Below are 15,427 nucleotides of genomic sequence, written 5' to 3'. Positions count from 1 at the left end.
AGAAAAAATAATAAAGAAAAATGAATAAGCCATCCTGAAAATGCTGTATTATATTTCCTAGCCATCTATTTCTCAGAGAGACGGTTAATAAAGCCTCACAGCAGGGAAGCATGATGGATTTCTCCTGGGTACAGATGAAAACTGAGTGGGATTCTTGCTCTTCATCTTGTTTTCCAAATTTTAGTCATGGAGTGTTGCTTTGCTGGGGAAGAGACAGAACATGCTGATGACTATGACAATGGCTTTCCAGGTGAATTGTCCATTGCTGAGGCCCCAGGTCACGTCTGCCCTGCACCAGAAGGAAACCCCCGACAAGAGTGCGGGGTGTCTGGACCCACGTCTCCTCTGTGAGCAGGGCCAAGAGCCAGAGGTGAGGATGGACCGACAGACTTGGCTGGGGCCCAGCTGGCTCTGGGAAGGCAAGGAAAGAGCTGTGGGGAAAGAGTTGTGGGGAGAGGATTGGGAGTCACAGGAGCCTGGAGAAGGCAACAGAGGCAATGAGGCTGGAGGAGCTGTTGATCTGGTGCATCTCCAAGTGTTTTCTCCTCTTCTCTTCTCTTCTCTTCTCTTCTCTTCTCTTCTCTTCTCTTCTCTTCTCTTCTCTTCTCTTCTCTTCTCTTCTCTTCTCTTCTCTTCTCTTCTCTTCTCTTCTCTTCTCTTCTTTCTCTTCTCTTCTCTTCTCTTCTCTTCTCTTCTCTTCTCTTCTCTTTCTCTCCTCTCCTCTCCTCTCCTCTCCTCTCCTCTCCTCTCCTCTCCTCTCCTCTCCTCTCCTCTCCTCTCCTCTCCTCTCCTCTCCTCTCCTCTCCTCTCCTCTCCTCTCCTCTCTTCTCTTCTCTTCTCTTCTCCTCTCCTCTCCTCTCCTCTCCTCACCTCTCCTCTCCTTCCCTGCCCTTCCCTGCCCTCCCCTCCTCTGCCCTTCCCTTCCCTGCCCTTCCCTGCCCTGCCCTTCCCCGCCCTGTCCTGCCCTGCCCTTCCCTGCCCTGCCCTTCCCTGCTTTCTCCACGTACTCCTGGGGCTGGACCTGGGGAACCAGCCTCTTTGGGCACTCTGGCACTCGTGCTGTCCCATGCCCTCTCAGTAGGCTGCTTTGGGGTTTGATACAGTTCCCCAATAAGGGAAGGCAGTTTTATTTGCACAACTTTCTTTTTAATGGAAATTGGCATTGCCAAAGATTTGGCACAGAGGTGCTGTATGGCATGAACTCCACAAAAACAGCACGGGGAGGCCCAGTGTGCCACACAGCAGTGAGAGTTGCTTAAACATGCAGAGGGCTCTCAAATCTGCCTGTCGTTATTTCACCATTCCCCATCTATGTAACGGGGATGATGTTACTGATTTCCCCCTCTAAGCCTGTATTAGAGCTATGGATGAAATGTAGCAGAGAAAGGATGGATTGCTGTTGTTTGGAAAGTACTGCATAATTCATACTGCTGCTGTTTTAATTACGAACCCGGTCCTGTGACTTAATCTTGATCTGCCGCATGGCTCTTAAGCGTCCTCCAGATAAACATGCTGCAAGAAAACAGATACAGGACTGGGCAAAATCGGCTGTGTCTACAAGGTCATCAGCACTGAGGGGGTTAAAGACTGTCTCTTTCTCTCTCTCTAATTACAGGCCAAGTAGCAGGGGAAATGCAGAGCTCCCTGCTGGGATTTATCTGTCAGATAAATACCTCCTGGTCTCTGCAGTGCAGTGTCCCTGCATGGAAACCTGCAGGAGGCAGGTGAGTATTTACGGTTCAGGCAGCTATCTGTTGCTCTGCAATAAGGTTTTTTATTCCATCACTCCTCCTGGGCAGCAGCAGCAAGCGTTGAAGAGCCCCCAGTTAGCGGAGCTTGCAGGCATGCTCCTGTCTCTCACAGTGCCTTTGCCTGGGAATTGCGTTCCCTGTTCCGATGTCCTCTGTGGAAGAGTGACGTTTTAGGTAAAGCAGAAGCAACAGAGGCAGGTGGCAGGAAGGAGGTGGAGTGAAGAAAGAAAAATATCAGGAATTTCAGTTCCTAGGATATTTACAGGCACATGGGAAAAACCCCGGGGCATCTCCCAGAGTGCAGGTGACCCCAAGCCTTACGGATCTCTAAGGTTTCAAGCACAGCCCCAACAGCCCAGCTCCAGCTGGTGACTGGTGGCCACGCTAGGCTGAGCTGGGGTGGTCATCGTGTGAAATCTTGCTCTGGATGCAGGAGAGGAGCCTGCAGCTGGAGCTGTCTTGGCTGGCACCGGACCCTTGGGGAGGAAAAGCCTAGCTCTCTTCGGGGAAGCTGCTATTGTCCCTCCCTGCAGCTCTCCGGCACAAGTGCAGTTGGCCCCAGGAAGGTTTCTGAAGGGTCCTATCGGATCAGGAACACTGGCCTAATCTGTGCTGCAGGGAACGAGGCATCCTTTTTCCCAGGTATTAGGGAAAAACCATGAGCTGAGCAATGTGCAGGGGCTGAGGGAGCTGCAGTCTTTTTTTTGGGGGGGAGAATGGACATCACTGGAGCACTGTGTTTGTAGGGAGGGTTGTCAAATACTGTAGCACTGGCTCAGTTTTTTTTGCCCAGAAGTTGGATGTTTCTTGACTGAGGCAAGCACTGTTGCCTCTGTTTACACTGGCGAGCGGCACAGAGCTGCTAAAAGCTTCTGTAGAGCTATAGTGCTGCCACTAATGACTTCATATCCCCACTACACATACTTCAAGAAGGTTTACTTCAGACCAGCTTTAATCTTGCCTCCTGTGCTGGACACCCTTTGGACACTGGAGAGTATCAGGTGTGCAGGACGGGCAGTCTTCCCATTCAGTTTGATCCGGGAGGAATCCGTCCTACACAGCAGGCACCTGCCTCCAGGTGAGGGGACAGTGACCTGTAAGGAAGGACAATCCTTGTCTGTGTTACAGATCAGCAAGGTGGATAAGTAGGACTGAAATCTTCTCTTCTCAACATGCAGAAGTGGTTCCTGTACACCACAGGGAGCTGCCAGAGATCCCCTCCCTGCGAGAGGGTGATTTGGTTATTGTTTACCTCATTTATACGGGAAAACAGCATGTGCATTTGTACATATGAGAATATCCAAGTCCAAAACTCTTCTGCTCTTGGACTAGCAGATGTTCACAACGCTGCTTTTTGGCAGCACACTGGTGAATGCTTGTTGGCTGGATCCCGCAAAACATTGCTGTGCTATCTGGGTTCTCAGCTGTGCACAGCTCTCGAAGATGTAGAAACCACTTGTTGCAAAGGCACTTGTATCAGGTCTTTGCTGCCAAGGTTATTTTTAGGGAAGGAAAAGATCACCAAGTCTGATATCCATTCACAGTAAGAAAGAAATACAGTTGCAAAGAATTAAAAAAAAAAAAAAGAAAAAAAAAGAGGTCTAAAGTGAGGATGAAGCTCACAACCAGCGGAGATGTGCTCTGCAGCACCCGCACAGAGGGGATATGTGAATCTCATTCCTAAAGCACTGGAAGCCACAGTCAGATATTCGGGTGAGGGAGTCACCTGGCAATGCCAGAGCACAGGACTAGTTATCTGCATGGTCCTCCTTCTCTTAGAATCATAGAACAGAATCACGGAGCAATTTAGGTTGGAAAAGGCCTCTCGGATCATCAAGTCCAACCCCCAACCCAACACCCCCAGGCCTCCTAAACCACGTCCCCAAGTCCCATGGCTACGCGGTCGTTGAACCCCCCCAGGGACGGTGACTCCCCCACCTCTCTGGGCAGCCTGTGCCAGGGCCTGATCGCTCTGGCAGGGAAGGCATTTTCCCTCACACCCAACCTAAACCTCCCCTGACGCAGCTTGAGGCCGTTCCCTCTCGTCCTGTCACTGGTGACTTGGGAGCAGAGACCAGCCCCCCCCTCACTCCAGCCCCTCTGAGGCAGCTGCAGAGAGCGAGAAGGGCTCCCCTCAGCCCCCTCTTCTCCAGGCAAAACTAAACTACACTAAACTAAACAAAACATCCCCAGTTCCCTAGAGGTGCTCAGCCGTCCAGCCTCTAGTGAATCCGCACGCCCCAGAGCATAGACCTGCATATGTGCAATGGCTGTTTGTTCAAGCTTTTGACACCTGCAGCCAGACTTGCTAAGACCGTGACGTCTCTAAGGACCTGGGCGTGTGGCAAAGCCCTCTGGTTCCAGCCAGGTGACATTCGCACCAGGAACAAGGCGTATCCAAAAGCTGTGCTTCGTGCCGCGGGAGCCGAAAGTCGCCACATGTTTTCCTTCCCGGGGACTGTAATCAGCCCACTCTGGGATGCTGCAGACTCACAGCAGCTCGGGTGGTTTTCATCTGCTCTGCCTGGACCGGCCGCTTAACGGCTCAGTGCAGAGCCCTGACGGAACCAGAGCCTGTGCACTATCGCTGCGGCAGCACCAGGCTCGCGATACCACGAGGGCGTAACGAGAGCAGAGTTACGCGCCTCCAGCGTTCAGGTCAGAGCCCCAGGTGCTGTGAGCGGGTCCAGCTCGGCCGCTGCACTGCTGCTCCACCATCCTGTGTTACAGCAGCGGGAGAGCCAGCTCCCACCGGCGGCTCCTGAAATGAGGTGCCTCCATGCGCACCGGGTGTTTAAGCTCCTACACCCGGGAGGAGCTCTGATCAAGACAGAGCCCAGAGAAGAGTGGCTCCGATCACCCTAAAGCAGATATGTGGGGTTGGGTTTTTGCCCCAGAATATCCTGCCTGCTCCCCATACCTCCCTCTGCTTTGATTTCCATTTATTTGAATAAGATTGCTTTGGCCTAAGGTTAGAAAGCAGATAGGCGAAGCAGTGCCATGCACTTAAAACCATTGGTAGCCATGCTGGTTGCAGCCCTGCTGTGCCCAGGCTGTACATCGAAGGCCAGGGCCTTCCTCACCTCCTGGGTCTGCAGCATCCATCATCCCAGGAGGGGCTAAGAAGGGCCAAAATAAATCCTGCCTTCTTTTTTCCCTTACATAAAGCTGTCACTACTGAGAGAACAACTAGGAAACACCAGTATTTACTGAAGCCTAAATGGGCATACGGATACCCAAGGGAAATTACAGAAAAATAACAAGTACCCTACTCATTCCAAGTCAGACTGGGGACTGAGCGGTTGTCGGTGCTTTGCAGGTCACCTGATAAGATTTTGCTGATGTGACCCAAACGACAGAAGCCGCCTTCCTCAGGCTGAGCCTGTCCCAGGGTTCCAGGGCTGAGCACTGGGTTTGACAAACCTTCGCGGGGTTTCCCCATCTCAAGCAGCCCAGGAGAGCTACCAACAGCTGAACTACATATACCTACCACCATGCAGCAAGAGTTTTTTCAGACTCCTTGCTTTGAGACCCACTTCTGTGGGACCTGTGATCCAAATAATAGCTTATTCTCTGTGTGTTGGGGCTGTGGTACTCTCAGAAGCTTGTTACAGCAAAAGGAAACACGCTTTGTATGTGGAGCCAAGAAGGCATTCTTATTGCCGTTAAAGTTCTATGAATCTTATAAAACCACAGAGGACACTTGCTATCAGTCAAGTGGCTGACCTAATGTCATCTGCAAGCTCTGAGGGTTCACCGCGTGCTCCCTCATCCGGGTCCCTGATGACAATGCAGAATAAAATGAGTCCTAGCAGAGATGCCTTGGGGAGGCCACTGCTGACTTTTCTCCAGTCTGAAAATGACCTACCCTTACTTTAACCAAACTCCCACCCCTAGAAGAGGGTTTCCTCCAATCCCCCTACAAAGTAATTTCATTAAAAGCATTTAGTCAAAGGCCTTTGGGCATCCATGTGCATTATGGCCATGGGATCCCTCTGGCTGGAGCCACTCTCACAGAAGTCCAGCAGACCACCGCAGCAGGATTCCTCCTGGCAGTAGCCTGCCTGACTCTGCAAGACCTTTATTCATATGTGTTTACCCATATGCTTAGTGACTTTATTCTTTATCACAGCCTCTACTCTCCAACCAGCCATGGAGACCAAGCCCACCAGTCAGCAGGTCTCAGGAACCCCATGGAGCCCCTTTTGCAGGTGGAGCTGAAGGGATGGTCCACCCTGCAGCACCACGACCGTTCGCAATAGGGTGCTGCACCCTGCCCGGCAGATCTGCAGCTTCACACCTGAGCTCCTTCCAGGCTCTCAGGTGAACGATGCCTGGTCCTGGGAGTTAGTGATATTTAACTGATATTTCTTTGATGCAACCCTCCTCCATATTTACTTCGAACTGATCAAGATCCTCTAATCCATTTGGTACAAAAGTAGTGTCAGGTCTAGAAATCCAACACACAGGATTCACTGAGCTTCTCTGCTATGGCCTTATCACCCCAGAGTATGCTCCTCACCCTTGGTCACCAAGCGGTCCGCCTGTTTCCTAGCTGGACCACGGCTTCTGATGCATTTAAAGAGCATTCTGCTGGCAGGTAGAGCATCATTTGCAAGGTGCTCTTCCCATCAATTTTTCTCTGTCTTAATTCCTGCTTATGTCTGACCTGTCAGTTTTTATCGGTATTTCCTGTAGGTGAGCTTCCCACTTCTCAGTGCCTCCTGGGCTGCTGGCCATGGCCAGGACAGGCCAGTCTTTGACACAGGAACCTGAGGAGGCCTTTGCGAATGGGCTTGTTTTTCATGCTGTAGATGATGGAGTTCAACACAGGTGGGACAAGAAGGTAGGCATTGGCCATGAGCACGTGGCTGAAGGGTGCAGCATTCTTCCTGTACCGGTGTATCATGGACGGGCCAACCCTGGGGACGCAGAAGATGAGGACAGCGCAGAAGTGAGAGATGCAAGTGTCAAGGGCTTTGGTCTGCTACTCTCTGGAGGTGATGCCTACCACTGCCTTAATGATCATGGTGTAGGATAAGGTGAAGAGCACTGAGTCTAGGGTCATGAACAGCACCAGGGTTAGGCCGCACAGGCTGTTCAGGGTGGAATCTGTGCACACCAGACACAGTGTCTTGGTGCAGTGGGACCTGCAGAGCAGAAGCAGCATCAGAGAGCAGCAGAACATCCCCAGTGCAATCTTTGCAACCCCGGCACTAAGGAGGATGGAGGAGTATCCCAGCCGGCAGCATGTAGATGCAGCAGATGGCCATGCAGCGATCAAAGGCCGCGGCCAGAGCACCCAGGGCTCTATGAAGGAGAAGGCATGGGTGCAGAACATCTGGGCGAAGCAGGCCGGGAAGCTGATCTCTCTGGTGCTGAATCAAAAGACATGCAGCACCACGGGCAAGGCGGACCGGGTCAGGCCCAGGTCTGTGGTGGCCAGCATCAAAAGGAAGTAGTGCGTGGGCTGGTGGAGCCTTGGATTCACTCTCACAACGAGCAGGATGGTGCCATTCCCCAGCACTGTGATGAGATACATCAGACAGCAAGGGAAGAAAACCCAGCGGTGGAAGCAAGCCATCCCAGGGATGCCCGTCAGCAGGAAAGCCAGGGCACGCTGCTGCTCCCTGGGGATATGCTTGCTGCATGCTGACGCCCTGCCTGTGTTAAAGGCTCCTTTTTCATTAGCAATTGAAAGGTAATGCAGGATTAGATTTTGCAGGGCAATGAAAACAAACAGTCTGGTGCCTCTGCGTCAAGATCTCATTTCTTTTCTCCTCCTTGAAGATGTGCCAGAGCAGAGACGAGCACTTTGCAGTGCTGGTTCAGTTCTTTATCCTGCTTTACTTTCCCCAGGCTCTTCACCTGTAAAGTCAAGAATAACAGCTTTATTGCACTGGGGCCACATCCCTCCCAGAACATTGCTACAGACTCTTCTCTCAGTTGCTGTAAGCAACATCACCATCCTTCCCTGGCACTCAGGCCCTGGTCTCTGCTTCCATGTGCGTCCCTCTCCAGCTCTCTGCATCGGATTTGCAGCCTTTCCCCTTGGTCCCCAGCCTTTTCACACCTCCACTCTCAGTCCATGATGCACACACTCTCACCTCGTGCACTTCCATGCAGGGCATTGCAGGAGGACAGTGGTCCCTCTCACCATTCTTGCTCCTCTGCGCGGCGCTGTGCTTGCCCATGGGCTGTTGCAGCAGACGACAGATGCCTGGTTCCCCTCCCAGGCTGTGCTCGCAGCCTGGTGTCTCTCCTTGCCTGCAGGTACCTGCCCGCCCAGACAGGTCCCTCAGCTTTCTTGCTGGATTTTCAGGTTTTTGCCTTTCACCCTGTGCAGGATGCTCTGTCTGGCGCTCTGCAAACTACCGCCCCTTCCCTGGCTACTGAGTTTGGACCATGGCTTGCCTCTTGGCAGATATTGTCTCGCTTGCCCTCCTGTCGTCCACCTGCACCCTTTGCTATCGCTTAACCTACCCTTCAGTGGACAGGAAAGGGGAAAAGGCTACAGTTTTCTCCCTGTTTTGTGGCTGTGCAGCACCCGGCACTGCGGGATGTCACTCCTTGACAAGGGTCCCAAGTACCAATATTTATCTGTCACCCACTCCGACCCCCGAGGGGACACGGTCACTCCTGCAAGTCTAAATTTGGTAAGGCATTGGCAAATTTAGAACACTATTGTTTCCCTTCATTTCAGAGGTGATTTACTATTCTGATTGTTGTTGCCACTACTGTAGCTCTTACCGATAGCCCATCACGCTCCTCACAGTGACAGGTATTCCAGTTGATATGTGGTCAGGAATATACACAGCAACTATAATTCTTAGCAGGAATGGTGTTATTACAGCTAACAGTTATGGGTAGAATTAAGCAACGTGTACACAAACCCAGCTCTCATTTCTTCTACAGAACTGTCAGCCAAGGGCTTCCAATCCACAGCCCGCGGATACCTCCAGGAAATAAAGTGCTATGTGAAATACAAATCATAAAAGAGAAGCTATGCTTAAAGGGCTTAAGCTCTGAATACAGGGACGGTACCTTTTGGGGTTGTAAGTAAAAAAATAAACATTATAGAATGTTCCTCTAACCTGCGCTAATTATTTTCCTGGCTTGTCGGCTGCTCTTTTCAGGGACTGCAATGGCTGATGTGGAAGAAGTTAAACTTTTCCAGCCCTCAGCACTCAAGAAATTCATGCTCCGTCTGTCTATGTAAACAGGAAATATGGCACTGTTTAATTGGAGGGCATGTGGCTAAACTCATTAGTGTGCCATGAAAAACTGAATTAGTCTATTTCCAACTGCCCCACTTCTCAGACAAAGCTCCAGACATCTGTGCTTCCACTCTTTACTTCACCAGCTAAATAATTAGCTTGATAAGTTAAATTAGCAGACAGCTTTCCAGGGTGCTCTAATTATCTTCAACATGAAAATACAGATTTAAGTATTTGAATCTCGGTGTACAGACTTGAACATGCACCTCATCGTCATCACCTGTAAATGTGCCTTGGAAGTCCCACAAAAATAGATTGCTTTGTTCACTCTGTGCATCATCGACTGTTCTGCCTTGCGTAAAGATTCGTTAAACTGGGAAAAGTCCCGTCCTCCACCCATGGGGCTGCCCCAGAGGCTGGGTGTCCTGCCCCCGGAGTGCCCCTTCAAGAAGCTGTTCACCTTGATTGCTCCACAGTGAGGCTGACGAAGGAATATTCCTCGCCTGCCCCTCCCACCCCCCTTTTATCTTTGTCCTTGTCGAGACACGTACGCAATGTGTCTGCACACAGAAAAAGCTTGAATTTCCACAGCCCCGCTGGGCGCTGTGCCATGGGGGAGGATTGGGCACTCCGGCTCCAGCTGATGCTCAGCTTCGGCCCACAGGGATGAACGTGGAGCCTGGGGACAGAGCGTAATCCTTGCTCGGTTGTGCTTCATGGCACGACCTGCCAGGCTCTCGGTGAGGAAGGACCAGAGGCACTGGTTTGCCGTCTCCAAGTGTGCTCAGCACCAGCCACTTCAGAGACAGGAGCAAGACGTCACCCTGTCAGCAGATAGGGCATAATCTGTGTTTTGTGAAAGATCCCATGAAAAACCCCAGTTCTTAAAGCTTGACTTTGGGGCTTTAAATCCTGTCTGAAATATGCTGTTATAACACTGGGTGTTACTCTCAGTAAAAATGTCCATTCCCTCCTCCGAATATCAGCAGCTGCATCCCTGCAGTGTCCCTGCCTTGCGGCAAGAGGCACCCCGGCGGTGGGAAACCGTGAGCGGAGGCAGTGTGGTGGGAAAGAAATAGGGATGAACGATGACGATGTGTGTGGATAGATGGACAGATAGACAGGCAGCCCCGGAGTGTGCTGGCAATAGCTGGTGAGGTGATGGATTTGGAGGGCGTACTGGTTTTGGCTGGGATGGAGCTCCTTCTCTTAGCAGCTCATACGGTGCTGGTTTGGATTTGTGTGTTTTACTTCTGAACAGTGCGTGCGCGGCATCAGGGTCTTTCCTGTTTCTCACCTGCCCCAGCAGTGAGTGGGCTGGGGGTGCACAAGGACCTGGGAAGGGACACAGCCAGGACCCCAACTGACCAGAGGGATATCCCGTACCGTATGACATCATGCTCAGCAATAAAAACTGGAGGGGGGGGGTTTCACTGAACATCTGCGGGGTTAAACCACAACAAGGGGGGGTGTAAGGATGGACGGATGGACAGACGGATGGATGGATGGATGGATGGATTCATGGATGGACGGATGGATTCATGGATTCATGGACGGACGGATGGATGGATGGATGGATGGATGGATGGATGGATGGATGGATGGATGGATGGATGGATGGACGGATGGACGGATGGATGGATGGATGGATGGATGGATGGATGGATGGATGGATGGATGGATGGATGGATGGACGAACAGATGGATGGATTCATGGATAGATGGATGGATGGACGGATGGATGGATGGATGGATTCATGGATGGATGGGTGCAAGAATGCACAATGATAGATAAGCAATCCAGCTGTGAACCAAAGCTACCATTTATCACAAAATCTGACTGGAAAATTACCCACCCAAAATTAAAACATTGATTATGAAGCAAGGCTGACATGGAAGTGCGTTGGCCCTTGAGACCCGTACCTCTGTTCGGCTGAAGTCCTTAGGCAGAAGCTGCAGAGGCACAGGGAACCGCGCTCCCACCTGAGTGTTTCACAGGCAGAGGAAGGAGTCTGGTTTTGTGATGCCCGCGTGAAATCTTAGCAGCAATGGCAGTCACCTGGGGCCTGCTGCAGTGGCTGAGGCCACGAAATGCAGACCAGCTACGCAGCCCAGGGAGGTGATGGTACTCCCTTTCCGATCGTCAGTTGCTGCCCCCCTGGCAGCAGCGCAAGGGCAAATGCTGCAGGAGCCAACACGAGGGTCATAAATGTTTAGGAAATGCTGGTCAGAGCAGCAATGAACAAAAAAAAAATAGTTTCCTCTACATTTCTCTTCCCTTTTGAAACAGACCCATGAGTTTTTAGAATGCTAATCAACAAATAAAATCAATTATTTGCCCCAAGTGTAGGTGTTGGCTCCAGGGTGAAACTGCTGCTCTGCACTTGCCAGCTAGGTCTGAAGGTAAGATAGAAATGCAACCCCCTGGAAACAGTGCTTAGATTTCATCACTGCATTTTGGGTAAAACAGAGTGCATCTTTAGACCTTTGCACCCCTAGGAAAATACAGACATCCCTGCCAAGCCCTTTAGTGCAAAAGCGGTGCCTCGCTCTCTCTGTGCGCTTGAGAAGATGGAAGTTCTTCCAATGCAGTATCCTGGGAGCGAGGGCAGGGAAAGGGAAGGAGAAGGGAGGTGCAGTGCCCACAAGCCCAGCACGGGTGGACGTTGAGCCTACTTTTCGGCCATGCAAAAGCACTCTTACCTACGCATCGTTTTTCAAACATCAGCAGCGGAATTCCAATAAACCCTTTTAAAGATACACACATTTTACTTTCCCCACGTCATGGATAGGCAACTAAAACAAAGAGGCAAACCAGAAAAAGCTAAGGCCAGGGCTGGTGTTTATGGAGTACTTTGCTGGAATATTGTCCCAAGGCGCCAACGGAACATGACCCAGTGGTGATCCAAGTACAGATCGTGCCTGGCAATGCCTGCACTTCAGCCCACGTGCCTAACCTCATTAGGTCCATAACAACAACATGCAGAAAGGGCAAAGAAAGGTTGCCTCGCGTTTCCTTCCCACCAAAAGGCGTTCCGTCTCTCTAGTGCTGTCAAACACTGAAAACTTCATGTACGTAAAATAAAAATTATTAATAAAGAAAACAGAAGCTTCCCAAACAAAACTGTCCTGAAGTGAAGCGATCCCCTCCATGGAAGGAGGTTCTTCCCTGGAAGAAGATGCAGGACAGAGAAAGGGCAGAGCAGGAGCAAGAGCAGTTTGTTTGAGGGTTTGAGACGCGACCAGGCAGCACGTGGCCAGTTCATGGAGCCAGTCACAGGCGTGCCGGGCAGGACAGGGTGAGCATATTTGCCAAAGCTCTCGATCTGAGCAGGTGCTTTCCAGCATTCACAGTGGAAAGCTCTGGAGCGTGTCTCAGGGATTTGCTCCAGATCTATCCCTGCAGATGCAGCCAAGAGGACCACCACATCCACGAAAGGCTGGCCGTGGCCGCAGGGGCATGTGGCTGAGCTTTGGGCAAGTGTCCTGGTTTTGGCTGGGATAGAGTTAATTTTCGTCCTAGTAGCTGGGCTGGTGCTGTGTTTTGGATTTAATATGAAATGATGTTTATAACACACTGACGTTTTAGTTGTTGCTAAGTAGTGCTTAGACTGGTCAAGCACTATCCAGCTTCTCATGCCCTGCCAGCGAGAAGCTGGGAGGGGGCACAGCCAGGACAGCCGGCCCCCGCTGGCCCAAGGGGTATTTCATGCCATATGACATCATGCTCTGAATATAAACTGGGGGCAGTTGGCTGGGGAGCGGCAACCGCTGCTCAGGAGCTTGCTGGGCATCGGTCGGTGGGGGTTGAGCAATTGCAGTGTGCATCACTTGTTTTGTATATTATTATTATTATTATTATCATCATCATTATTACTTCCCCTTCCTTTTCTCTCCTATTAAACTGTCTTTATCTCAACCCACAAGTATTATTTTTTCCCCCATTCTCCCCTTCATCCCACTGCGGGGGGGGATTGAGTGAATGCCTGTGTGATGTTTAGCTGCCTGCCAGGTTCAACCACAACAGCAAACTTGTCTCTCTGCACCCCTGCAGTGAAGCTAGGTGGTCTCCAGAAGACGATTGTCCCACGTGCGATCTGTCAGGTAACAGGAGGGAACCTGCCCTGTGGTGAGATGATGCTCTGCTCTCTGGGGACCAGTCATTCACACACCTCTGCTGTCGGGACGAGGATGGTGCTTCTCCAACCTCCGTCAGCTGCGGCGTTTGGCGGCGTGGGTTTATCCAAATCACATTAACTACCATGGAGTTTGTTACTGCGTAGTGAGTATGTGGGCCTCTAGTGCAGGAATTCTTAATTTCTGTGGGATGGAGCACGGGGACCGGCCTGCACAGCAGCAGTTGATTAGCCTGGACAAAGAGAGATTGAGGGAGACATGACAAAAGGCTGCCAACAAAAAGAAAGAGAATAATTTGGTTTCTGAGTTCACTTTGTGCCAGATAGTGAGAACTCCTGCACTTCTGGACTTAAGAGTCTCTGGGATATGAAAGAGAAACTCCTCGTCATCTCAGAAACATTATCCCTGCCAATTCTGGTTTGGGATGGGAAATGAGCACGTGGCTGGTTCTCCTGTTGAAGAGAGTTTGGGCTGGAAGGGCCCTAAGCAGAGGTGGGAGGAGGTAAGGTGGCAGAAAAAAGGAAAGATAAGGCAGATCAGCTGTGATAAGTCACTCTGGGGTTTCAGACCTTCATTCCTCCAAGGTTACCAAGGGGGATGGATCAAAAACCTTTTAATACCCAAATGATATTTCTCAATTTTTTTTTTTTTCCAGCAGTACTGCTGTTGCCATGACATCAGATTTTGCTAAGGACACAGAAGAAAAATTTGCAGTCCTGTTCCCAGCCAGCCCTTGTACATCACAGCTGGTCGTGGGGAACAGCCAGCAGAGCTGGTCCCGTCCCTCCAGTCTCACCCATGGGACTGCTTATGGCCTTGTAGGTTAAGCGCTCTCCTATGGGCTGGGCAAGCTGCAAAGGATCCCCCTTGTTTCACAGACAGGCATATTTTCTGTCCAAACACCTCCATAATGTAACTTGCGGTATAAAAAAACTGCCCGAAGTGGTTGCCGCAGGAGCACAGAGCCATTAGGTAGCTTGGGTATTTCCATACTGCTGCTCAGAGAAAACAGCATCTTTTTTGCTTCTTGAAAGCAATAAAGCATCTTTTGCAAAATCAGAACAAGTACATTACCATTCATCCTCATTTCAAGTAGTGTGGGCAACACAGTGAGCTTATCACAGGGATGGCTGAATTTTGTTAGGATTATACTCCAGTCCCACCAGCTGTAAAACCTGTCTTCTGGAATGCTCTATTTTGCTGATGCTCCTGGCAGAGAATTCCCTCTAGAGGCACAAAATCGTGCCTTACACTATATATAACTCCAGCAGGGGCAGCACAGAGTCAGTTAAAGAGTATTTTTGGCTTATGCTCAGAAGTGAAAAGAACTGGGGTTTTTTTTCTGCTTCTGTTATTTTCATAAGTGTGGGGATTGGGACAGATAAAAATAGTTATACCTGATAGTCCTTTGGTCAGCCTGCTCCTTCGACTGCCATTAAACTTCAAATAAGGATTCCTTAAAAGGCTCTGGAGGTTGATTAATTCATTATATTTTTAAGCAGGAGTTTTTAAGGTTCCATATCCAGACAATATGCCACAGCAGTTAACATGAGGGCTTCACTGTAGAGAAAACATGAATGCTTCTGCATAAGCACAAAACTCACCACCACATTTTGCATTGCACACACCGCATTAATTATCCTAGCACAGTTTTCGACTAATTATTTTTCTTAAGACCTATAAAAACTGCAAACAATGTCCACTGTGAGAGAAATAAGAAGTTTTATTTTCCATCCCACTATTTGCAAACCATTTTCATGGTGGGTCTGCAGGAGGGCAGGGTCCAGGAGGAGAAGCGACGTCTCCCAGTGGCTGAGGAAGAACAGGTATCACAGCCACAGATCAAAACTGTTTTCTGATTTATATAATTTACCTGTTTCCTAACAACTTTTCCTACCAGCTTTCACAAGAAGCAATCCTCCTCTCATGAAATCCATTCCATTATTAGTCTGTGCTGTTGCAGTGGAAACCCCTTTCCTTCCTTTCCAAAGCAACACGGTGTGCTTGTTCATCAAAGGTTTGCAGTGCTGTCTCAGGTTTGAGAGAAGCTGCCATGAAAGAGGAGAGCAATCCATCAACCTTCTAGTGTGGGCCTTCCATCGTTTCAGGGCTGCATGATGCAATTTGTAAGGATTCAGGAATTGTCTATTGCTTCTAAACTAGACCTGAACCAAATCTGGGCTGCGCAGATTGCAATTCCTGAGAAGTGAGGGGACACCAAGAGCAGTTCATGGGGTCAGCCGGGGACCAGCCTCATGGTCACAGCCTTTCTGCTAACCACACTTACCCCAGATTTCCACCTCAATTTGTCTGTCCATGTCA

General features: G+C 50.2%; 1 pseudogene; it reads right to left on the bottom strand.

The window, feature by feature from the left end:
* Positions 1-6,465: 6,465 nt before the first annotated feature.
* On the bottom strand, positions 6,466-8,512 carry LOC142052006 (olfactory receptor 51Q1-like; annotated as a pseudogene).
* Positions 8,513-15,427: the final 6,915 nt, after the last annotated feature.

This window comes from Phalacrocorax aristotelis, chromosome 1, assembly GCF_949628215.1.
Source record: "Phalacrocorax aristotelis chromosome 1, bGulAri2.1, whole genome shotgun sequence".
In the NCBI taxonomy this organism is placed as follows: Eukaryota; Metazoa; Chordata; class Aves; order Suliformes; family Phalacrocoracidae; genus Phalacrocorax; species Phalacrocorax aristotelis.
The sequence above is the reverse complement of the archived record's forward strand: the minus strand, read 5'-3'. Positions and strand labels throughout refer to the sequence as shown.